The 26,849-nt window shown below is 40.5% G+C and overlaps 1 protein-coding gene and 1 pseudogene across 7 annotated transcripts in view; one reads left to right on the top strand and one right to left on the bottom strand.

The window, feature by feature from the left end:
* The window catches only part of LOC310842422 (craniofacial development protein 2 pseudogene), a 243,452-nt pseudogene extending 217,566 nt beyond the window's left edge, over positions 1–25,886 (top strand). The window contains exon 2 of the transcript XR_014568676.1: positions 22,815–25,886. The product of XR_014568676.1 is annotated as a craniofacial development protein 2 pseudogene (transcript). The remainder of the gene's footprint in view (positions 1–22,814) is intronic.
* Positions 1–26,849, bottom strand: part of IL1RAPL1 (interleukin 1 receptor accessory protein like 1) — a 642,787-nt gene that overhangs the window by 179,884 nt on the left and 436,054 nt on the right. The window lies entirely within an intron of this gene.

The following is a 26,849-nucleotide window of genomic DNA, read 5'->3' as shown; positions in this document are numbered from 1 at the left end:
ATATTGAGAACTTATGGCTATCTAAATAGACTACAACTATACATTTCATGGGTTTTGTGGCTTGTATTTAAATGCCTAACATTATTTGAATGCACTTTTCCATGTGATTTAATTAGCTATAATCATACTGATCTATTTAAAGTGGATACCCATGATGCATGACATGTCCTTTCAAGGAGGTGTACAATTATTGTGGAAATGAATGTAATAGTAGAATCCACTAGCCCAAGGCAATTACAATTACAAGAAATGCTTGTTTAGTTAAAGGTCACAATCTGATGCCTTGCTTTTCCCTGTAATACTCTTGTCACTGTACAAGTTCAAACAATTAAGGCACAGTTTTTAACAACCATGATTTAACAGTATAACTTAAGAGCCAAGCTTAAAACAGATGGATAAATCCCATGTGCTTCCCCCTTTTCTTTGTACTTTTCAGGAGGCTCCACTAAGATAAATGAAAATGGTTATTTTAACACCCATTTTCAATCTAAGTATATTGTTATGATACCTTTTCCTTTGGGCATTTTTGTTACACTATGTAAATTTTATGTAACAGTAATAATAAACTAAAAACAAAGGTTTAAGATATAAGCATAGTGTTACACATGCATATCATTAACATTGTTCCCATGGCTATTTTTCTAATTGCAGAATATTTAAATATGCCTTGCATAGGAACATATGTCAATTATTTATTGCATAAAAGTGTTTATATCCTACCTATTATAAGCCATCTCAAGACAGAGTAAAAGCTAAAATAATAAACCAGAGTAATGTTTTTTTAAAAAAATTATTCAGTAATTCAAAGGATACCATTAATTTATTCCTGATCTTAAACCAATTGAATGCACCCAGATATTTTTAACAAGCAGTGGAACTTCAAGTGGAGGTGAAGCCATAGGAAGAGGACTGACAAAGAGAAAACCCATACCCTACAACATTTCTCCAATGAAAATAGGGACGTTCCATTCCACAATGATAATTTTACTATTTATACCCCACACATCTAATTGGGTTGCCCCATCACTCTGGGCAACTTCTAACATATATAAAAACATTATAAAACATTAAACATTAAAAAAAAGGAGGACTTCCGGAGGCGGCACGAACGGTAATGGCTGCCCTCTTCTAACTAGGAGAGGGAAGCTCCGCTGAAAACGGGTCATCCGCTACGGCGAAGCGGAGACCCACATCGGAAAACCGCAGGCGGCACAAGCCTGTGGTCTTGGGACCGGGCGGGCGCCAGGAGCTGCCCCCAAAACGTTGAGGGAACCCCGTAAGGGGCTCCGGATCGCGGAGGGGGTAGCGGCGCTGAGGGTCGTTCCGCAATCAACGGAGCGAAGCCGCGTAGCTGTTGCCGGTGAGCGCTGACCTTTCTTCCTGGAAATTCTGTTTCGGAAATGCAACAACCCGTGAGTAACAAGGACTTTTAAAAAATCTAAAGATTTTAAAGTTACTGAATTTGGCTGAAAGCGGAGTGACAAAAAAAAAGGAAGTCCGTCTTCCGCTGCTACTGAACTTCAAAGCAAAGAGCAGGAGGAGTGGAGGCAGAGAGTGAACTTTTAACCTAATGGATCTGAGCACCCACTGAACTTCTCTTGAAATAGAATAAGTGTGGGAGTCATCCAGCCAAGGCAGAGGCTTGTAAAAACTGCAGGGGCCCCCTGACATTCCTCTGGGCAATGATTACCTTATACGGAGAGGGGAGTGTCAAGCCTTGACCGGATGAGGTAACAGGAGACTTTGAAAAAACGGCCATGCGGCTGGGAGAACAAAAGAGATAATAAAAAGCTGCCGGAGGAGAAAGGCTGAAAGGACCAGCTCTCCAGCATTATGAAAATACTCGCTGCCTCATTGTGTCTTTTTTCTATGCTATGCTAAGCACCACCTGACTGGCTGGCTCCAACAAGTGGTGCCCTCTCTGAGGCTCAATTAAAAGAAGAGGAAAACTTAAAAGAAAGGAGGCTGACTGAAGAAAGCAGTTGAGACGGACTTCAAAGGCTAAAGAAAGGAAGCAGTGGGACGCTGACTTCAAACTTCAAAGGAAACCATAAGAGGCTTCTTGATCATCGACTCACCCCGCCCGGAAAGGGCTAATCAGCGCTGAATTCATCTACGGATCCCTGGTGAGTCGATCCCTATTATATTGATTTTAGAAATATGGGCAGTTCCCTGTCATTTCCGCAACAGAAATTTTTAAAGGACTTAAAATTTCTCCTCTCCTCCAACAAATTGGAAGTCCCTGATGGCGATTTGATACAGCTCATTCAAGCCATCGATGAGCATTGCCCCTGCTTTGCTGCAAATGGGACTTGGAAACTAAAGCAATGGGATAAGATTGGAACATATTTTCATGGACACCCCAATTTCAGTGTTCGAATTTTAAATGCTTGGTGTAAAATTCGTTATGCTATGGGCTCTCTATCACCAAAAAATATCTCCATGGCTACATTGCCAAAACAACCTTCAGCTTCATTAATTCAGCATGCTGCTATGCCATGTGTTCCAGCACTTGTTTTGCCAGCAGCCCCAGACCCCAAACCTCCAGATTACAGTGCCTCACCAGAGGACCCAATCCTGCAAAAATACAGTGGTCTGGCTGGAAATGACCCTGCTCTTTCAGCAGCAGAACAAGCTACCCCTTTTCAACGTGCAGTACTTGCTTGTTCCTTATCACAGGATACCATGGCATTCCCTGTTATTGTGCCCCCTACTGGTGCTCCAGCAGGAACTCAAGCCCAACACCAACCTTTTGACTTTAAAATCTTGAAAGAGCTTCAATTGTCTGTTAGGACAAATGGACTGCAAGCTCCATTTACACAAGCTCTTTTGGAAGCCACATTAGCCCAGCTATTGGTTCCAGATGACATCAAGCTTTTGGCACGTACGGTTTTACCCCCATCAGCAGGTGTATTGTTTGCCCATGAATGGGAAATCGCCTGTCGTGCTTATGCTCCTGCTTTACTGCAACAAGCAAGAGGGAATAATCCTAATCTTACCCTCGCAGATGTAATGGATGCTATGATGGGGCGTGGGCCCTTCACTCAGGCCTCAGTACAAGCCACACTGCTGCAGATCTTATTAAGGGATACTGCTCTTGCTGCTCAACAAGCAATGAGAAAAATCCCGGAACCCACCAGTGTTCAGTCTAGGTGGGGTTCAATCAGACAAGAACCTAGAGAATCATATTCTTCCTTTATGGACAGGCTGATTACAGCAGTGAGTAGACAAATTGAAAATCCTGAAGCCAAACAAATAATTATCAAACAATTGGCCTTTGAAAATGCAAATGAGGATTGTAAGGTTGCGTTGCGCCCGATAATACACAATTCTACCACAGACACAGCAGCTATGCTTTGCATTTGTCAGTCTGTAGGTACAGCCACCCACAAGGCCCATCTGCTGGCGGCAGCGAAAAATAAAAACCAGCCTGTAGCCATCGATACAACGTTTCCAGCATGGCAAACCAAGATCATTGATACCTCAGTGTGGGTAGAGTGGCCTCCACCAAAGGAAAAATCCGCAGCAATGGCACCATCTCGTTTCTGAACAGCTTATTTCTGAACAATTGACTTTTGACCACATTGAACCGTCTTCATCCCACTGGCTCCAGCAGACAGGAACGGTTTGCTTTTACATTGCCAGTATATAACAATTTGCAGCCCACCCAGCAATATCAGTGGGTTGTCCTGTCTCACAGCATGCGGAACTCCCCTACACTTTGTCAGCATTTTGTGGATGAAGCATCGAAACCTTTCCGCATGAGCCACCTAGAGGACAAGCCTTTGTGTGTTCCAGCTCGATGCGTGCAGCCATGGCGAGTCCCTTCAATTGCGGAAGTGCCTTCCCCACCATCTGCCTTGCCATCCTTTGCTGCACCATTATACAAGGAAGAGAAGCAGACGACCCAGTCCAGTTGAAACCACCATATTTCACCTTATCAGCTGGCAAGCTGCAGTCATCAGAATCCTACTCTGGCTGGCAGCATCCACGGCTCAGCTACTCTCGAACTATAAGAACTGTGTTGTTGAATAAGACTTTTAGGGGAGAAAATTATCATAAGATATGGAGGGATAATATTTTTGTGCAAGATATGATTATGTTAACCAGTTTATTGCATGTTTCTAGATGCTGGCCGTGTATGCATTTGGTATGCACATGCCCCCTTTTTCCAGCCATTCAGGCTTAATGTTTCATGGTGTGCCTGTCAATGGATCTTTTCAATTTACAAATATTATATCCCCTAAGCAAACTTTTTGGCCTCCAGTACAATTGACCCCCCATGAGCCTGCCCCCATTTGTTTTCAAATTAGAGAGGGGAAAGAATCATGGGGCATATATCCAAACTGTCAATATACATTGAAATTCATGTTTAATAGCTCTTGTTCTCTTACAGGAACATACAGTGACCAATCTCAGTGCTGTAGAAGCAACACCAGTGCATGGCTAAAAAACTAGCAAAGGAAGCCTACCATGCAGCTTGGAATCAGAATTCTTATATTCTTGGCTTCCGGATGGAAGTTGGCTTCGACATTTATTAATTTTAGTGATCATTATAGTAGTTATTTGCATTATTTTGTGTTGATGTATGCAATGTATTCCTTCCTTAATTTCTATGCGTACTGCATTGTTGTCCAGTCCACGGCCCGCTCCCGCCCTTACAAGAGTCGCTTATCGCACTCGATATAATAAAATAAAGAGGGCATGTGGGAGTCATCCAGCCAAGGCAGAGGCTTGTAAAAACTGCAGGGCCCCCCTGACATTCCTCTGGGCATACCTTATATGGAGAGGGGAGTGTCAAGCCTTGACCGGATGAGGTAACAGGAGACTTTGAAAAAACGGCCATGCGGCTGGGAGAACAAAGGAGATAATAAAAAGCTGCCGGAGGAGAAAGGCTGAAAGGACCAGCTCTCCAGCATTATGAAAATACTCGCTGCCTCATTGTGTCTTTTTTCTATGCTATGCTAAGCACCACCTGACTGGCTGGTTCCAACAAATAAGGACTGTAAGCATTGGATTTTATGTTTTTGACTTGGACTGTGATATCCTCTTCTATTGGAATTACAATTTAAGTAAGAAACCCAGGTGCTGGAACTGCCTGAGTAACTGTAGCAGTCAGTCTGCAGATCTGGATATTTTGAATATAAATTTGGAAACAATCTGAGGGGGTTTGGATTTCTGAACGTGTACGGAGAGGACCTTCAAAAAGGACTCGGATTACCCTCGGGGCCCGGAGCACCAGAGGCACCCGCACCCTTGGATTCTGAAGACCCAGTGAGTAAGGTACCACCCCCAGAAAAATAACCAGATTTATTCAGGATGTCTCTGCAACTTTTGAGCTGGAATATAAATGGCTGTAACATTCCGGAAAAAAGGAGGAAAATTTTTCATATATTAAAAAAGGAACAATTGGACATTATTTGCTTACAAGAAACACATGTGACTAGGCTCCATAGAAAAGTGTTAATAAACAAAAGACTTGGTCAGGAATTTATATCTTCAGATACAGTAAAGAGAGGCGTGGTGATATATGCAAAAGAGAGCCTGTCACCTAAATTTTTATTCAAAGATGAACATGGAAGAACTTTGGCAATCGAAATACAACATCAAGGAGAGAAGATTTTGTTATTAGGAATTTACGCACCAAATGAAGGGAAATCCGAATTTTATAAGAAGTTGCACGAGACTATGCTGGAATATCTGGACTATGACAGCATCATTATGATGGGAGATATGAATGGGGTCGTATCAACTAATATGGATAAGTCACAAAGTCAAAATGTCACGAAAGATGGCAGACTACCAAAGACCTTTTTTGAAATGACAGACAATATGGACTGGATTGACATCTGGAGAACGAAGAACCCCTTGGGAAAAGAAGGAACATTCTTCTCTGAAGCCCAGCTGACTTGGACAAGAATCGACCAAATTTGGATAACTAGAGGTCTGGCACCTAAGGTCAGGAAAGTGGAAATCTGCCCAAAGACCTGCTCCGACCATAATGCACTGAAAATGGACATGACATTATTACCAACCGGTTCCTTTAGATGGAAGATGAATGACAATTTGTTTAGAGATCAGGAGACCATTAAGAAGGCCCAAAAAGTTTTGAAGGACTACTTCGAGATAAACATGAACACTATGGTGGAAAAAAGAATTATCTGGGACGCAAGCAAAGCCGTGATGAGGGGTTTTTTGATACAACAGAATGCTGTAAAGAAAAGAATACAAAATGAGAGGAAAGATAAGATCTTGGAGAAAATCAAAGAGTTAGAGAAGAAGTTAAGATCAAACCCGAAGTCACAGCCGATTCTGAGAGAAATTAAACTCCACCAGGCACAATATTCTAAACTGATGAACCAGGAAATAGAGTGAAAGATTAAATTAATGAAACAAAAAACTTTTGAATCGGCAAACAAATGTGGGAAACTGCTGGCCTGGCAGTTGAAGAAGAGACAAAAGTTAAATATAGTCACAAACCTGGAAATTGAAGGAAGAAACATTCAGAACCCCGTGGAGATTAGAAAGTGTTTTCAGAAATATTTCAAAAAATTATACTTTCAAGGGCCACAGGATGAGGTTGAGATTAAACAATTTTTGGGAAAAAATGGACTTAAAAAACTGTCACAAGAAAATAGATCACTCCTGAACAGCAAAATAACACGACAAGAGATCGAACAAGCCATTCAGAACATGAAATTGGGCAAATCTCCAGGGCCAGACGGCCTGACCTCCAAGTATTATAAGACACTAAGAGACTATTTGATACAACCATTGATGGAGGTCAGTAATGAAATTATGGAGGGAAAGAAGGCGCCGGAATCGTGGAAGGAAGCTTTTATCACATTGATACCAAAATTAGAAACTGAAAAGACACAACTCAAGAACTATCGTCCCATCTCCCTTTTAAATGTGGATTACAAAATATTTGCTGATGTTTTGGCAAGCAGACTTAAAAGAGTTTTAAATGAAGTAATTCATAAAGATCAGGCAGGCTTTCTCCCAGGTAGACACATGTTTGCTAACACAAGGAACATTATTGATATTTTAGAACTTTTGCAAACAGACATAAATACAAAAGCAGTGTTAATTTTTATAGACGCGGAGAAGGCCTTTGATAATATCTCTTGGAAATTTATGAAGGGAAATTTAAAAGAAATGGGAGTGGGAAGGGGTTTTGAGAATGGGATTGATGCAATATACTCAGAACAGAAGGCAAAATTGATAGTTAACAATGTGGTTACAGAAGAGTTTAAAATTGAAAAAGGTACACGACAAGGCTGCCCGATTTCCCCTCTGTTATTTATTTCGGTTCTGGAGGTGCTCTTGAATATGATCAGAGGGGACCGGTTGGTGCAAGGGATTCAGGTCGGAGCGAAACAATATAAACTTAAAGCTTTTGCAGATGACCTAGTTTTGACTCTGCAGGAGCCAGAATCTAGTACAAAAAGAGTATTACAACTGATTCAAGACTTTGGTCGGGTGGCGGGATTTAAACTAAATAAACAGAAAACTAAGGTGTTGGGAAAAAACTTGACAGATACAGAGTCAGAACGGTTTCAGAGAGAAACAGAACTAACTGTGGTTAAAAAAGTAAAGTACCTAGGGGTAAATATAACAGCAAAAAATCTGAGTCTATTTAAGGATAACTATGAAAAATGTTGGTCTGAAATTAAGAGAGACTTGGACAGTTGGACAAAATTGAAGCTTTCTTTGTTAGGCCGAATTGCTGCTATTAAGATGAATGTATTGCCAAAGATGTTGTTTTTGTTTCAAACATTGCAAATTGTGGACAAGACGGAGTGCTTCCGGAAGTGGCAGAGAGATATTTCTAAATTTGTCTGGCAGGGCAAAAAGCCCAGAATTAAGTTTAAGATATTAACTGATGCGAAAGAAAGAGGGGGCTTTGCCCTGCCAGACTTGAAGCTGTACTATGAAGCCGCAGCTTTCTGCTGGCTAAAAGACTGGCTACTTCTCGAAGACACTGATGTATTGGATCTGGAAGGTTTTAACAATGCTTTTGGTTGGCATGCATACTTATGGTATGACAAAGTTAAGATCAATAAGGCCTTTAAGAACCATATTGTCAGGAAAGCAGTATTTAATGTCTGGACAAAATACAAAGACTTATTGGAAAATAAAACTCCGAGGTGGCTTTCCCCTCTGGAAGCTAAGGCCCGAAAAAGACCCAATATGGAGGCCAAATGGCCAAAATATTGGGAAATATTAGAAAAAGATGGAGACAATTGGAAATTGCAGAGTTTGGAGAAAATGAAGGATAAAGTGCGAGACTGGTTACATTACGCTCAGATTAAAGAAGTTTTTAAAAATGACAAAAAGTTAGGGTTCCAGGTGCAGAAATCAAAGTTGGAAACAGAATTGTTAGAACCAAAGACTAAGGTACTATCAAGAATGTATAACTTGCTGTTAAAATGGAACACACAAGACGAAATGGTTAAATCTGCTATGATAAAGTGGGCACAGGATATTGGGCATAACATTATGTTTGAGGACTGGGAAAGGTTGTGGACCACTGGGCTGAACTTCACTGCATGTAATGCGTTGAAGGAAAATGTAATGAAAATGATATACAGATGGTACATGACCCCAGTTAAACTTGCCAAAATATACCATTTGTCTGATAATAAATGTTGGAAATGTAAAGAAAATGAAGGAACATTCTTTCACCTCTGGTGGACTTGCCCTAAAGTGAAGGCCTTCTGGGAAATGATATATAATGAGTTGAAAAAGGTATTTAAGTATACCTTCACTAAGAAACCAGAGGCTTTCCTCCTGGGTATTGTCGACCAGAAGGTGTTAAAGAAGGACCGAACATTTTTTATGTATGCAACAACGGCAGCAAGGATACTCATCGCTAAGAATTGGAAAACACAAGATCTACCCACACTGGAAGAGTGGCAGATGCAGCTGATGGACTATACGCAATTGGCGGAGATGACTGGCAGAATCCGAGACCTGGGAGAAGAAAGGATTGAAGAAGATTGGAAGAAATTTAAGATTTATTTACAAAAATATTGTAATTTGGTTGAATGTTAAGAAGGATGCTTGATCATAAATAATTGGCCACCACTAAACTAGACTGGAACTTGATGATAAGTGAAATTAAGGAAAACATAAACCTTTTGAAGAATTGCTAGACTATACTTAAATGAGTGGATATAAGATTGTAAACAAGATGATAATTTGCTTGAAAAAAACTTTTTAACGATATAAGTGGGAGCAGGAGACGTGAGGAAGTCCAAACAAGTTATGAAATTTTGTTATGATATAAGTAATGTTGTTTATTATCTATGTATTTCTTTTATAAAAAAAAACTTAATAAATATTTATTAAAAAAAAACATTAAAAAAACCTTCCATATACAGGATTGCCTTCAGATGGCTCGAGGGTTGGATAACTCCATATCCCTCAACATTTCTCCAATGAAAATAGGGACATCCTAAAGAAAAGCGGGACATTCCAGCATCAAATCAGAAACCGGGATGGTTTCTCTAAATCAGTGATGTCCCTGGAAAATAGGGACACTTGGAGGGTCTGAAAGCCCTCCTCCTGGTTGCCGCTAACTGAGATTTTCAGCACAGTTAAGAGGCAATATTTCGACAGGGACGTTGGGAGACAGGCACTCCTGCAAGTATCCTGCTCTCAGGTTGTTCAAGGCTTTATCGGTTAAAAGCAAAACTTTGAACCTGGCTCAGTAGCTTATTGGTAAATAATCCAGCTCCTATGGAAGCAGTGCTATATAACTGTGAAGCCCTTCCCCAGAAACTTTGGGGAATTTTGCTGATTCATCAAAATGTCAGGGAAAACCTGGATGTATGGCCCAAAAAAGCTCAACAATTTGGGTGGTTTCCTAAAAAAAGCTCAATTTTTCCAGTCAGGAATTTCACTTTTTGAAATATGGCAACCCTAACTGTATATTCATAACATGTGTAAAGGAATATCACTCTATGCTGGATGGAGGCACCTTCTGTCGATGGAGCTCCCACTCATGGAAAGTGCTTCCATTCCATTTTTTGCAATCATGCCTTTCCTTTCTGTGGTCTTGCCACAGCCTGCCATACTCAGCAGAATCCGCAGCCCTCAAAGCTTTTTTTGAAGTCTGTCAGGGGAAAAGGAGGGAGTAGTAGTCACCTTCTGCCCACTCCCTTCTGCTAGCGTATCTATGATCCAGTGTATGATTTTCTTATTGTCTATAGCTATGGATGTATGGCCACAGAATTCATACGTAAGAACTTTTCTTTGCTTTAGTGCTTGAATATAAGGCTTAACAACAAAAAGAATGTGGGTAATGGTGCATGTATGAGAGTATATTGTATATATTTTTTTACTCTTTCCTTCAGCTTCTTTATTAACCAAGACAAATTTGCTGTAGACTACAACCTTGGAATCTTCCCACCAGATGAAAGGCTTAGGAAATATATTTCAATAAAGCTCAAGTTAAATCAATCAAATACTGTTGTCCTTCCTTCTCCATCTACCCACTGACTTCTAATGACCTGGCTCGGGAAGCCAAGACTCATTGCCAGAAACTAGTCCTCCAGTTTTCACTGTAACACATTTCAGCTGCACCAGATGTAACATTATTAGTCAGTTTTCCATTGACTGCCAGCAAGCTGAAGTTGTCAAAAAGCATTTGGTACTGACAAAAGACGGCACAGAATTCTAACAGCGCTACAATGCAGGGCAATGCTTATACAGATAATTATTTTAGTTAGGATAGATTCATCTTGATATGGCCTGAAACTGAAAGCAATGCTTTCTGTGCCAGGACAGATATCCCTTAAATTAATATACTTCATTGACCACGCACAGAAACACGGTTAACTTCTTTTCTGAGCTATTCTCTGGTATGTGCATGTATGTGTGTAGACATACATAAAGAGACCTCACTTACAATTTTTGTGGATCCCTGTTCATTAATGTAAAATGCAGCACATATTTGTTTACCAAGGACAGCTGGTAACTTTTTGCAATAAAATGTGTAGCGTTGATATTTGGAACTGAAAGTATTTGCACTGAAAATATTTCCTCTGTTGTATATGCAGGTAAACTAGAAACGAACTTAGAGCAGTTGGATTTGCTACTTGGAGCAGAATATGCTGACTTTTGTTGCTGGCTGTTTTGCAATTAGTAGAATATGAACTTCCTTTCAATTTTTCATGTGAATTTCAAGCTTGCATGTTAACCAAGCATGAGTGTCACTAATGTATTCCTATGTATGTGCATAGGGGAAGGCATTGTACACCTTTGAATATATAAATTCATCTGAAAATGCTATTCATACCTTGGTGGAATGTTGCCTGAAGAGCCATCTGAATAAAGAGGCCTAAGGCATCTTGTTGAATGTTTTATACTGTCAGATCGTGTCTTGGGTTAGAAGATTGATTTCTTATCACCAGTCACAGTATATTAAGCTTTTAAAAGGTTAAGCAGATGAGCTGAGTAGTTTTAACTAGATGAGACATACTTCAGATCATTATGCCCTCATCAGAAAGCAAGGGAGCATTATACTGCCATTCATTCATCAACAGGTTGGAAAGGAATACAACAGCACTTATTTTAAATACAATTTGCTTGATTGGATTTAGATTTTCTTTAACAGACTATGCACAGATCACATTTATTTTGCAGCATAATTAAATGTCAGGAACCCTATATGGTCTTTGTGAAAAGCAATAAATTATCAGAATACTATGTTGAAGCCAGCCCGTTTTACAAAATAAAGCACTCAGTTGAAATATGAGCTCAAAATCTTTATCACATTTCCCCCTAGAAGATCTGTCTCTTCAGGTACAATACTAACATATTATATAACAGTCAGGGGGTATTTGTTTCCATGGTAACTAAAGTTATTGCATTCATATTGGCATGCCCATCAAGTGTCTAAAAAACCCACAATAAAGATAAAATATTCCAAAATGCCAAGAAACATCATAGGCCAAAATAGATTATTTAGAAGTAAGCCTCAGCTTTTCTGTGGAATATATTTGCAGGTAAAGCAAGCAGTTTTGAAGGCATTGTTATAAAATATGTGCTTTAGCCAGCCTAGTTGGCAAACATTACATTTACAGGAGAGCATTCCTTACTTTTCGCTTGTAGGTTAATCAATTCCAATTAAGATAAGATCTTCCAGGGTTGGGGAGGCATAGTGTTGGGAAAATCTGAAGAGGACCATAGTCTGGTGATAAACAAAGAGGATGGCGTCTACGTCTGTCTGTATGATACAGCTCATACACCTTAGCCATTTAACATCTTTTCCCGAAAAAAAGAGAGAATTAAAGCATGTTCACAGTTTCTTAAACAGAACTGTTCAAGAGAATCAGGCAGAAATTAACCTGGCTCTTTGGGACTTAAGCAATTATTAAGGAAAAGTTGTTATGTTCCAGTGGGTTGATTTTACCTCCTGAGAAGATGGTTGCACTCAGCTGATGAATTGTGTTGAGTAATGTAGTAATATATGAGATTCTAACAAACAACAGATTTGTTTAGAAGCAATGAAATAAGTTAAGAACTTATAAAGTATTTTAACAAGAGTCTGGATTTAACGACATACTCAAAAACAACTTGAATTACTAGAAAGTGGAGAGTGGGGTGGCAGCACTGAGTCTCTTTAAATATGTATGCAAACAAGTTAATATCCAACCTACCTACTTGTAGGAAGCTTTTTTTGTAGTTTGAAAAGAGCACAGCTTCAATACTTACAGAAGTGATAATAATAGTGTGTATTTTTTTTTAATTCCACAAACCAGAATGCAAGAAAATGTCTACATATTCCACTTTTGCCATTTGTGTGTGATATTTTATCTGTTATATTAAGACGGGAATGCTATATGTGGCACAAAGAATGAGATTGTAACAGTCAGCTCCTAAGTACTTGACCACAGTTGACAGTTCTGATCATGCTACCCCAATGGTGAGTAATTCATGGACCTTATTAAATCAGAGGCTCTACTCTGCTCATAGGATGGGACATAGACTATTGGATCCTCAACGAATTTGATTCTCAAACCTTTATTGGCATATATACAAGATTCCAATAAAGAGCAGTATAATAAAATCACTCAGCAAAATCTGCATCTAACACTTAAGTTAATGTTATATAATATTTGTGAAGTCTCATTTCGTGTTGTAGAAACCTGGCTGCTATCTCCATCTTAGCCCCATCCTGAGTAAACCTAAGGTAAGTACATTTATCTGAATGCCACTCCTTGCTAACCACCAACTAATTAATGAACTTAGATCAAATTGCCTGATGTAAGGGGTTGTGCTGAAGAACATGCATGACTGATTATCTATGTCTCTGTACACATGGGCATAGTCTCGCAGTGAGTGGTATTTTCTGGTATCTCCCCTGTAGCATTGTTGAAGGTAGCACATTCAGTCTCACTAGCATGTACGTCCTGTGTTGATTCAGATTGGTCAAATAGGAGAGAGCATTGGCTGTTCACATTGCACAGTCTCAGACTTGCACAGACACTATTTCTAATTTGTTTGTTGACTATCAATCTGCGTTTAAATATATCAAACACAGAATTTTCTGAAAACTGAATTTTCCGCAAACAGGAAGTTTAGTGAGATTTCTGTTTCACTTTAATATTATTCTTAATCCCTTTTATTAGTATTCAGCTGTTGACCATAACAAGACTTGCATGTATGGTTAAACAAAACATACATACAAGCTCCAGAACTCACAGGAGGAGCTGAGAGTATAGCCCACAGAAACAGTCCTGTACCTCCAACATGTTCTCGACTTCATAATGTCTGAAAATGATATCGCTTACTACCAACCACTTTGTAGTATAGCTTGAAAGAGTTCCAACCCAGCACAAAGACATGTGTGCCCACCATCCTTTGCAAGCTGTAGTTCAAACCCACAACACCAGTCTTGTTATATTTTATTGATATGATATGCATATTACTTCAGCCATGTGATAGGCATTAAAAGGTACCCCTGACCAAACAGGTCCAGTCATGACCAACTCTGGTGTTGCACGCTCATCTTGCTCAAGAGGCCGGGAGCCGGCGCTTGTCCGAAGACAGCTTCCGGGTCACGTGGCCAGCATGACTAAGCCGCAGCTGGTGAGCCAGCACCAGCGCAGCACACGGAAACGGTGTTTACCTTCCCACTGGAGAGCGGTCCCTATTTATCTACTTGCACTTTGAGGTGCTTTCGAACTGCTATGTGGGCAGAAGCTGGGACCGAGCAACGGGAGCTCACCCCGTCGCGGGGATTCGAACCGCCGACCTTTCGATCAGCAAGTCCCAGGCTCTGTGGTTTAACCCACAGCGCCACCCGTGTCTCTAAGCATTATTTGATGAGAAATAGCGTCACAACTGCCGCGTATTATTCTTACTCAGAGGTTGTGTGCTGGCAACAATTGGATTACATTTGTCTAAATGTTTATGATTACTCATTGGTTGCTTAGAGAGCATCTTTCAAACAAGGCCTATTTGATGTGTCTTTTTTGTGAGCAAGCTGATGCCAAAAATCAAGTCTGCAATGCGAAATATGCCAATTTAGCTCATTGTTTTTCTTTCTGGTAGTAGATTCTTTGGGCTGCAAACCTCCCACAACAACCAATTACCATTTGTAGTTCCAGTTGCTTACAGAAATACCAGTTTGTGTTTTAATCATATTCCTCATTTGCAGAACAACTTCAATATGATTTGCCTTGAATCTTAAGACAGATACAGAATACTTCTAAGTGGGTTCCTCACTCCCCCAGTATCAAATATGGGAAGGGGCAATGTCACAATTTCTCAATTATATTTCTGTGCAAAAATCTACATACATATGTGATTTTGTATGTTGCCTTTCCACAGTACAAACCATGCTCAAGGTGGCTTACAGCATAACAAAAATAATCATAATAAATAAAACATTAAAAAATAACAACCAAACTGAAAAATTTCCAGATAAATCACAAGAAGATCTAAAATAAATATACAATAAAGCAACAACAACATTCCTCCCGAACCCCCCAGCTGAAGAGTCTGTTCAGCAGCCCCAGATTTTGCAGGTGGAATGAACTTAGATTGACGATAACTATGTATAAAATAAAGCTTTGAGACATATTACTGGGGCTTGGAGAATTCAGTATCCATGTAGACATTTTCAGACATTTCCAGATAAATCACAAGAAGATCTAAAATAAATATACAATAAAGCAACAACAACATTCCTCCCGAACCCCCCAGCTGAAGAGTCTGTTCAGCAGCCCCAGATTTTGCAGGTGGAATGAACTTAGATTGACGATAACTATGTATAAAATAAAGCTTTGAGACATATTACTGGGGCTTGGAGAATTCAGTATCCATGTAGACATTTTCATGAGTCCTTCTGACAACACTTTAGCAGTGACAAACCTTAATCAAATGGTCATTTGCAAGTACGCAAGTCTCTCCTCTTCATTCTGCAAACTATTCTTTGTTGCAAGAAAATATGTCTTACTCTGCTAATACCAACACAACAATGCATTATTTTTAGCCACTGAAAACATTTGTTATTTGGATCTATTTGCAACAGTGGGGTGTGTGTGTGTGTGTGTGTGTGTGTGTGAGAGAGAGAGAGAGAGAGAGAGAATTGTGTATGTTCAATTTCAATCAAACTGATTTTGAATCCAGACTAGACAGAAGTGATGATGCTAAGCAGTTCTTATGATTTTGAGAAAGTGGGCTTTACCTGCTAGGAATAGGGAAGAAATTCAATTCAGTTCACATTAAAATACGAACTTGCCTAACTGGCACAAAAACACTGTCAACCAAAATGCAACCATCCTTTGAAATTTGCACCTCTCTGAATTTTGCAGTGCAATTCTACAGCCAAATACTGCATACAAAAATGCATATGCTAAAGGAAAGTGTCCATACAAATACATTGGTGAAAATAGCATATAGAAACACAGGATACTAGGGAAATTTGCTTTGAAAAGTTGTATACATTAGGGAAACCTGCGTACAAAAATTAGGGAAAAGGGGCAATCCTGGTCAATAATGTGACTTGTAACAATAAACAAATTGCAAAGTGATGCAAAATCATGGAGATCTGAACATAAACATGAGAAAATGAGAGAAACTGAAACTGACATTACTCAGCCTATTTTTCAATTGGCAGTGGTGCTTATGAGTATTATTTTATTAGCTGTATCAGACTGGATGCAAACCCTCTTTGATTATAAGGGTGCAGTGATGATGATCCACATCCCAGTGACCATGAAATTGGATTGTTGCAATACATTAAAAATGGGCCTGAATTAAATAAAATTGTACTGCTTATTTGTTAGTATTGAGGCTGAAATTAGAAAGCTTCTTATTACTTTTAGAACTTTTAATTGGTGAGTTGATGGGTAACCCATGCCTTATCTTTCAGATGTTGTTGGACTATGACTTATATACTTCCTGACTCCTTTCCATGGTGGCTAAGTTCCACACCATCTATAGGGCACTATTTTGGCTACCCATGGCCTATCCCTAGAATGCCTTAGGAAAGGCCTTCTTTCAAGGAAACTTTCCAGTTGCTTCAAAGATTCTGATTTCTATTTGTGAAATGAACTTGTGCAAATTGAGGCCATATCTATTGCAGTCTTCCCCAATATGGTGCCCTTCAAATAATGTTCAACAAAACCCCCATAATCCCTCATCACCGATCCTTCTTACAAGGGTTGATGGCAGTTGTACAGTGGTACCTCGGGTTACATACACTTCAGGTTACATACGCTTCAGGTTACACACTCTGCTAACCCAGAAATAGTACCTTGGGTTAAGAACTTTGCTTCAGGATGAGAACAGAAATCGTGCTCCGGCGGCACAGCAGCAGCAGGAGGCCCCATTAGCTAAAGTGGTGCTTCAGATTAAGAACAGTTTCAGGTTAAGAACGGACCTCCGGAATGAATTAAGTACTTAACCCGAGGTACCACTGTAATTCTAAACATCTGGAAGGCACCAGATTGGGGAAGGGTGTTCTGTTGAACTGGTATGCATTTTACCTTAAATTGGTAAGTTTTTTATTTTCATTTTCAATGGCTTTTAAGAAATTTATGTTTGTCTTCCTTTTGCTGCTTTTCTGTTGGTACATATTTTAGTCAATTTAAACTTATTTTGATTTTTTTAAGAAACACAAGCGGTTATTCTTAACAGAAACCAATTAAACATACAACAAAAAGTATCCAAGCAACCATATCTTCGCTATTGCAATGTCTACTTTTGTATCTTTCTTTCCATCAAGCAATCAAAGGTATCCTGACATCACATGATGTAACCCCACCCACCTAACAATACAATGTGAGTCACCTCGAATGCATATCAGTGACATCATGAGAAGCATATCTCATTCCATCTCAGTTTCTTCCTTTGTAAGATAAGTCACAGATCAAGTGAATCTCCCTTTGAAGTCTTATAAGGTTGAATCACTGTGTTTGTATTTAAGTTCCAGGCCTCCCGCTCCAGCCCACTGCATAGTAAGGACTTTCTCCTTTGGCCACTAGGATTCATTCCTTCTCTTCACCACCTCCAAATGTGGTAAAGCAAAACATTTAGGGATGAGAAAAGTTCCAGAAAGGCATCAAGAGACACAGCTCTCAAATTAAGCATACACTAAATTCCAGCAACACCTCCGCCACCCCATGTTAGAAAACTGAAATCAAATTGTTTTTAATGTGATTGTTTTACTGATGTGTTATATTTTATCTCACTCTCTTTGTAAAGGTAAGGATATCAAACAAAGAAATAAAGAAAAGCAAGCAAGCAAGCAAGGTTTCAAGCATGCATGGTCCTGAACAAGCTGCGTGTTTCCGTGCTGGAATCGCAGTAGGCTAGGACAAATAGGAGAGGGGAAGGACTCTTCCCTTTTCTGGTGTTCGGTGTGCAATATGAGAGGCCATAAGTAGTCCCTGAAAACTATGGTTTCCCAAAGAGCAGTGTCACATGATTAGTCCCCAGGAGATAGTTACAGCACTGAGCCAATGTGGTGGTGTCCTCCAGATGTTGTTAGACTACAAATCCCATCATCCTTCAGCATAGAACATGCTGGCTAAGACTGATGGGTGTAAGTGTCAACAACACCTTGAAGACACCATGCCAACTACCCCTGTTGAAACAGATACTAGAGAGGAGAGGAGAAAGGGAAACCTCAGACCTCCCTTACTTCTGTTTGTGTGCCATGGCTTGCTGCTGCTGCCGCCACTTCACCGGCCTTGTAACTGGATATGAGGTGAGCAGGAGGGTTATTTTTATCCAGATAAATTAAAATGTGAGCCAGATAAGAGTTTACAGGTTGTAATACAATGTCTCATATTTAAAGTGCATGCTATAATTTTCTGAAACTCATATTGCTGAGCCCAGAAATGCCAGTCCTAGCAATATCCCTTCGCTATATGAATCTTTGGCTAGAACCAGCAAGACAACTGTGTTCCTAATTTATGTTCTGTGCATAGGATTTTGTTGTTGTTTAGTCGTTTAGTCGTATCCGACTCTTCGTGACCCCATGGACCAGAACACGCCAGGCACTCCTGTCTTCCACTGCCTCCCGCAGTTTGGTCAGACTCATGTTTGTAGCTTCGAGAACACCGTCCAACCATCTCGTCCATGGGATTAAGAGTTATTAAATATATACATCTTATTTCTGAGTAATCTGAGACAATGATAGGTAATATAAATGAAAAGAATAGAAGGAAAAGACTGTCCCGAGAGAGAAATTGACCTGAAAAGACTTTTATGATTTTTGGAAGAAAATGATGACACAGATGAATGTCCAACCAAAAGAAGCACTGTAGGGAATCGACATCTTTCTTGGAATTCTCAGAACCTGGAGTCCTACAACCACACTTAATATGTGTCCTTTTATAATGTTGAACTGCTTGCATGTATTCTTTGCAGTGTACGGTACTTATTAAAGACAAACAGAGAATTTCTATAATACGTCTGTAACAAACCTCCCTTTTTTACAGTTATGGCAATTTCAAAACAGAAGATGACACAATAAAACAAGTTAGTTTTATGAAACATACAATGTATGTTCCAAATCTGTAAGTGTTCAGTTTGTTTTGAATAATTATTTGAAAATATTTCCCATGAGTTCAAGGCCAAACCCAAAAATGACTTATAACTTGGGCAAAACATAACATCATGTCAAGCTTCCAATACAAAATTAAGATAATGGCACAAATGCCTTTCCAGTTAATTGGTGTGTGTGTGTGTGTGATTATGGGGGTAGGAATACAGGAATTTTATTATTAGCACAGCTCTGTGCTATCCCCTTCTAGTGCTCCTGTGAAGAATAGCTTTGCTATAGGGGAGACAGCTGTTCTGCAGCTGCATTTTATTTTTACTTGTTTCAATTATCAACAACCATTTTGGTTTGGTTTAACATGTTGTGTTACAGGATCGCAGTTTTCACACAAGCTACAAAATACTGGGGAATTACAGCCCTTAAGAGAGATCCCCATAACAGCAGCGTTATTTAGGCAATGTTGATACTGTATGGTATCCTATCCTTTTTCTACTTACAGCTTCACCAGTTCTTTGGAGATGGGTGGCTGTTGGTGGCAAAGTGCTGGACCAGGGTCCCAGATTTGCCTGTTCACTGGAATAGAAACATGGAGTCTACGCAACTGAAGCTAACTTTCCATGTTAACTTGAAGAGTTAATAATTATGGTGCTAATATTACCTAATAATATTTGGTGTATACACCAAATACAATTGAATATTGTTGTTGTGTGGAAGTTGAAAATCATGTTTCAAAGATAAGAATGTGGGGAAAGTCTGGGTTTAAGTTCTTGAAACTGCTGATCTGGAAAATGAAGAGATTTTACTTCAGTCTCCAGTTACAATATTGATTCCCCTCCCCCCATTTCCTAAAAGTCATGCAATCTTGTTGTTAGACCCTTTTGATACTTCAGTGCTTTGAAAACAACCTTACGGCCTTTGCTATTTAAAAACCTGCAAGAATAGTTTCATTGTTGATGTGAGACAATTCTATCAGTCAAGCTATTATTAAATAAGATACATCTTGCTCATTTAGCCGAGATGCTCCCATCATGCCATTTTATAAGCAATTAGCTGGCAAAGGCAGGGAGCCATCACCAGTGACAGACTAGCAGGCAAGATGTGTCACTATGGTAGCAGGTGTGCAAAAATTAATCAGAATTTGTGAGGCAAGAGGGACAGTGGAGCCAACAGCAAAATAACAAAAACCACAGTGAAGGCAGCTACTCTTTTACAGCAAAGGGATACTTCAAATGTCATGGCCATCACATGTAGATCCACCATGAAATGCTTCGAAATGGCAGCAGGTTTATATGCACACCTTTTAAGGTTGTTCACAACATGCACCTTACCCATCAGATTGGGGATTTTCACACCAGGGCCATGTAGGTGTGGTGCTGCCTTAGATACAAGCCTTTTCTTTGATAGAACAGCACACACAGTGGTAGTGCCTGCAGCCAGTAAGATTCTTTCTCTCAGATTGTGGAGCCAAAAGACTCAGGTCTCTGCATCTCAGTCAAAAAGTGCAGTTTGCCCCCTGTGTTTCCCTTTTCAGACACATGAAGACCAGGATTATACTACACTTAGCTTGAGTGATGGGAAGCATGCTCCCTAGCCACCTCTGTGATAATCTTTTCCTGTTCAGAACATCCCAAAGAAGTCCTGTACCGAGAAGCAATAATCCAACTATAAGCTTCCATGGAGGCACATCACCTGAATATCCGGGGCTGTTAATACTCCTCAGCTTCAAGATTCTGGTCAGGCATTGCCTTATCAAAGCAACCCACAATGATAGGCTTCCTATCGGATTTCTATAAATAGTACTATCACAATATTTATTCTGGGGAAGAGGAGCTTGATAGAAAAACCCTAGGGTTCCATCACACACTATATTGCTCAGTCAGCCTGACTTGCCTTGCACAACCTTCATCTCCCATCTCCAATTACATACACTCTATAGTAAATTAGGACTAATGCTTTAGAACCTGAAAAAACTAAGAGCCTTGTATGCTACTTCTGCTTTCCCCTAGTCCTCTCATCCTAGTCACTCTAAATACAGATTCTCTGTTTGTTTGTGTGGTTCAGTGAGAATGTGAATTCAAAAGAAGAAACAAGGATGGTCCTTGGGGTACATGGTTTTTATTTTTAAACCCATATTTCAAAACCCTCCTCATTTTGCCCACAGACTAAATCAGTCTGGGATTAGAACCAGTCTCTGTGTTAGTCAGCTTTGAGCCTGCTAATAATGGTATAATACTTTGTACAAGTGGAGCTTTAGCAAATAGCTGCCTGTCGCTTATAGAAGCAAGTGAAATGTGTCATGGGGTAAATACGACATCAACGCTGGGTCACAAGCAGCATAACAGATCAACAGAGCACTTGAATCCAAAGTAAGAATGGCTTCCCTTTGGAGAAAGCTGTCAAAAGTAGCCAGCCATAATCACAAATAGAATGGTGAATTATAGAATGAAAAATTCCCTAAACTGCCCTGAAAAATCAGAGCATTTATATACAGGTCACAAGATATCCCGTTCTTCCTATTTCAGCCTCTGAATCTTTTAACCTTGTTTTCCACTGGGGTTTTGTCATGACTCTGCATATTATTTTCGCCTCCAATCACAGATAATCACTTTATGCATTCTTCTTGCTCCCTTGTAGCTTGAAGTTCTCCATTGATCCCCCACCTCCTTTCCACTGTGCTTGTATCCATGCCAACAACAAAAATGAATGAGCCTGTCTAGGACTGTTGCTATAGTGGCAGCCAACAACTCCATCATTGCACACCGAAGCCATGGCAGGCAGCATTTCATGTCAACGGTGCTTGTGTATCTGTGTAATTTTGATTCTGCCCTGTAATTAAGAGCCATTTTGTTAACATAACAGAAATGAGGGGAAGTTCTGTTTTATGTTTGCTAGTGCACTGATCGCATAATAACTCAACAAAGGCACATAGTATAGCAGAAGCTTACTACAGAACCAGTCTCCAGGGACCTGCTTGTTTCATTCCTATCAAGGTTTACATGTCACTGCAGATGAACTTTCCATATGTTACCCAACTGCCAGGTGGCAACTGCTCAGTTTAGCTTTCTAAAAACCTCCATATTAAATTAAAACTAATATCATATATAATATGGTAGTTTAAACAAATGGTCAGGTTGGTTTCAGTACTCTGGCTTAAAAAAACAACAACCCCAATTTTTATTATTATAAATAAAATAATTATTTTGAAAGAAACTACTTGATTCTATCTCCTGAGCCACATAGAATAAGCTGAGGTGAAAAAGTAAACATGTGAAGGTTCAGATTTTCCACAGAAAGAAACACCCTCACCTTTTAACGGCAGCATATATTATATTTAAACAACCTCCTCTCCCCTCTCCCATGACAAAGCAAATGAAAACCTATGATTGCAGTGACACTTTCAGAGTTCCTCATAGTAATCAAGTAGACTATTTCCTTGAGGCATGTATGAATAAATCTGCTAACAGACACAATGATTGCCCTGGGATGTAAAGTAAGACTGCTTCTGAGATCTCACACTTCAATATATATATAAACTGCACCTTAGGAATTGGCGCTTTTAACAAACTTACGTGTTTTGCATTCTGTAACTTTTAACTCTGGGTCAGTAGGCTCTAAATAAAATACAGTCATTTGAAACTAATGCTTGTTTCAAAAGACCGATATCCATTTACACTAACTGAGAATAAGAATCCTACAAATCTTTTCTCATTTATAAGCCCCACTGTGTGCAATAGTGCTTACTCACAGGTATGCCTGCATAGGATTGCAGTGCAATAATACGATTCAGGCCCCTTCATGGATCACTGCCTTGCCATGGCGAAGGGGCTTGAATAACTCAGAGAAGCTATGAGCTATGCCGTGCAGGGCCACCCAAGATGGACAGGTCATAGTGGAGAGTTTTGACCAAACGCGATCCACCTGGAGCAGGATCCGGCAAGCCACTCCAGTATCCCTGCCAAGAAAGCTCCATGGACAAAGACAACAGGCATATGAAAGTTATGACGCTGGAAGATGAGCCCCTCAGGTCGGAAGGCGTCCAACGTGCTACTGAGGAAGAGCGGAGGACAAGTACAAGTAGATTCAGAGCTGATGAAGCGGGTGGGACAAAGCCGAAAGGACGCTCAGTTGCGGATATGCCTGGAAGCGAAAGGAAAGTCCAACGCTGTAAAGAAAAATATTGCATAGGAACCTGGAATGTAAGAACCATGAACCTGGGTAAGTTGGATGTGGTCAAAAATGAGATGGCAAGAATAAATATTGACATCCTGGGCATCAGTGAACTAAAATGGATGGGAATGGGCAAATTCAGTTCGGATGACCATCATATCTACTACTGTGGGCAGGAATCCCGTAAAAGAAATGGAGTGGCCCTCATAGTCAACAAAAGAGTGGCAAAAGCTGTACTGGGATGCAATCTCAAAAATGATAGAATGATCTCGATACGAATCCAAGGCAGACCTTTTAACATCACAGTAATCCAAGTTTATGCACCAACCACTGGTGCTGAAGAAACTGAAATTGACCAGTTCCATGAAGACTTACAACACCTTATAGAAATGACACCAAAGAAGGATGTTCTTCTCATTATAGGGGATTGGAATGCTACAGTAGGGAGTCAAGAGATAAAAGGAACAACTGGCAAGTTTGCCCTTGGAGTTCAAAACGAAGCAGGGCAAAGGCTAATAGAGTTCTGCCAAGAGAACAAGCTGGTCATCACAAACACTCTTTTCCAACAACACAAGAGACGACTCTACACATGGACATCACCAGATGGGCAGCATCGAAATCAGATTGATTATATTCTCTGCAGCCAAAGATGGAGAAGCTCTATACAGTCAGCAAAAACAAGACCTGGAGCTGACTGTGCGTCAGATCATCAGCTTCTTATAGCAAAATTCAAGCTTAAACTGAAGAAAGTAGAAAAAACCACTGGGCCGGTAAGATACAATCTAAGTCAAATCCCTTATGAATACACAGTGGAAGTGAGGAACAGGTTTAAGGATTTAGATTTGGTGGACAGAGTGCCTGAAGAACTATGGATGGAGGCTCGTAACATTATACAGGAGGCAGCAACTAAAACCATCCCAACGAAAAGGAAATGCAAGAAAGCAAAGTGGCTGTCCAACAAGGCCTTACAAATAGCGGGGGAGAGAAGGCAAGCAAAATGCGAGGGAGATAATGAAAGATACAGGAAATTGAATGCAGATTTCCAAAAAATAGCAAGGAGAGACAAGAAGGCCTTCTTAAACGAGCAATGCAAAGAAATAGAGGAAAACAATAGAATGGGGGAAAACAGAGATCTGTTCAAGAAAATTGGAGATATGAAAGGAACATTTCGTACAAAGATTACCATAATAAAAGACAAAAGTGGAAAGGACCTAACAGAAGCAGAAGACATCAAGAAGAGGTGGCAAGAATACACAGAGGAACTATACCAGAAAGAAATGGATGTCTTGTATACCCCAGGTAGTGTGGTTGCTGACCTTGAGCCAGACATCCTGGAGAGTGAAGTCAAATGGGCCTTAGAAAGAACTGCTAATAACAAGGCCAGTGGAAGTGATGATATTCCAGCTGAACTATTTAAAATATTAAAAGATGATGCTGTTAAGGTGCTACACTCAATATGCCAGCAAATTTGGAAAACTCAGCAGTGGCCAGAGAATTGGAGAAGATCAGTCTACACCCCAATCTCCAAGAAGGGCAGTGTCAAAGAATGCTCTAACTACCGCACAATTGCACTCATTTCACACGCTAGCAAGGTTATGCTTAAAATTCTACAAGGCAGGCTTAAGCAGTATGTGGACCGAGAACTCCCAGAAGTGCAAGCTGGATTTTGAAGGGGCAGAGGAACCAGAGAACAAATTGCAAACATGCGCTAGATTATGGAGAAAGCTAGAGAGTTCCAGAAAGACATCTACTTCTGCTTCATTGACTATGCAAAAGCCTTTGACTGTGTTGACCACAGCAAACTATGGCAAGTTCTTAAAGAAATGGGAGTGCCTGATCACCTCATCTGTCTCCTGAGAAATCTCTATGTGGGACAAGAAGCTACAGTTAGAACTGGATATGGAACAACTGATTGGTTCAAAATTGGGAAAGGAGTATGGCAAGGCTGTATATTGTCTCCCTGCTTATTTAACTTATATGCAGAATTCATCATGTGAAAGGCTGGGCTGGATGAATCCCAAGCCGGAATTAAGATCGCCGGAAGAAATATCAACAACCTCAGATATGCAGATGACACAACCTTGATGGCAGAAAGTGAAGAGGAATTAAAAACCCTTTTAATGAGGGTGAAAGAGGAGAGTGCAAAATATGGTCTGAAGCTCAACATCAAAAAAACGAAGATCATGGCCACTGGGCCCATCACTTCCTGGCAAATAGAAGGGGAAGAAATGGAGGCAGTGAGAGATTTTACTTTCTTGGGCTCCATGATCACTGCAGATGGTGACAGCAGTCACGAAATTAAAAGACGCCTGCTCCTTGGGAGAAAGGCTATGGCAAAGCTATACAGCATCTTGAGAAGTAGAGACGTCCCCTTGCCAACAAAGGTCCGTATAGTTAAAGCCATGGTTTTCCCAGTAGTGATGTATGGAAGTGAGAGCTGGACCATAAAGAAGGCTGATTGCCGAAGAATTGATGCTTTTGAATTATGGTGCTGGAGGAGACTCTTGAGAGTCCCATAGACTGCAAGAAGATCAAACGCATCCATTCTTAAGGAAATCAGCCCTGAGTGGTCACTGGAAGCACAGATCGTGAAGCTGAGGCTCCAATACTTTGGCCACCTCATGAGAAGAGAAGACTCCCTGGAAAAGACCCTGATGTTGGGAAAGATGGAGGGCACAAGGAGAAGGGGACGACAGAGGACGAGATGGTTGAACAATGTTCTCGAAGCCACAAACATGAGTCTGACCAAACTGAGGGAGGCAGTGGAAGACAGGAGTGCCTGGCGTGCTCTGGTCCATGGGGTCACGAAGAGTCGGACACGACTAAACAACTAAACAACAACAATACGATTCAGGGTCTGGGTTGTTTTTCATTCCTCAGCAATCATTTAGGTGAATAAAGCAATGAATGAACTTTTATAAGTATGGGTCGTTAGCAATATAATATTTTATCTATCTGCAGGGGCGGCACATCCCATTAGGCCACCTGAAGTGACACATGAAGTTGCCACCTTCCATGTCCCTGCTGAAGTCAGGGTCCCACTGCTGCTGCTGCCTGCTCCTCTCATGGCAGGGGGATGGGACATGCCCATGGAACTCCATTGCTGGTGTAGCTGCCTCCCACCCCCACCCCCAAAGTGAGGATGAGCAGCAAGAGCTTGCCGGAGCTCCTGCTCGCTCTTCCAGGGGCCGTAGCAGGGAGTGGACTCGGTGGCAGACAGGCACAGTGGCAAGATCTGCCATCTCTGAATCCCAGGAGGATCCCACCACTTGAGGCAATTGCCTCGGTGTGCCTAATGGTAATACTGGCTCCATCCATGCCCACATTGAGCTGTGATTTATTGAACTACAGTGGTACCTCGGGTTACATACGCTTCAGGTTACAGACTCCGCTAACCCAGAAATAGTGCCTCGGGTTAAGAACTTTGCTTCAGGATCAGAACAGAAATCGTGCTCCGGCGGTGCGGCGGCAGCAGGAGGCCCCATTAGCTAAAGTGGTGCTTCAGGTTAAGAACAGTTTCACTTTAAGAATGGATCTCTGGAATGAATTAAGTACATAACCAGAGGTACCACTGTATATATTTTGTACAGCTAGAATATCCAAACAGAAAAATTCATACCACTGCCTTATTGCTGCCACATCAGGCTCACAAATT

The sequence above is a fragment of the Podarcis gaigeae genome, assembly GCF_964106915.1.
Source record: "Podarcis gaigeae genome assembly, chromosome: 4".
Taxonomy (NCBI): Eukaryota; Metazoa; Chordata; class Lepidosauria; order Squamata; family Lacertidae; genus Podarcis; species Podarcis gaigeae.
This window is presented reverse-complemented; position numbering and strand designations above follow the sequence as displayed.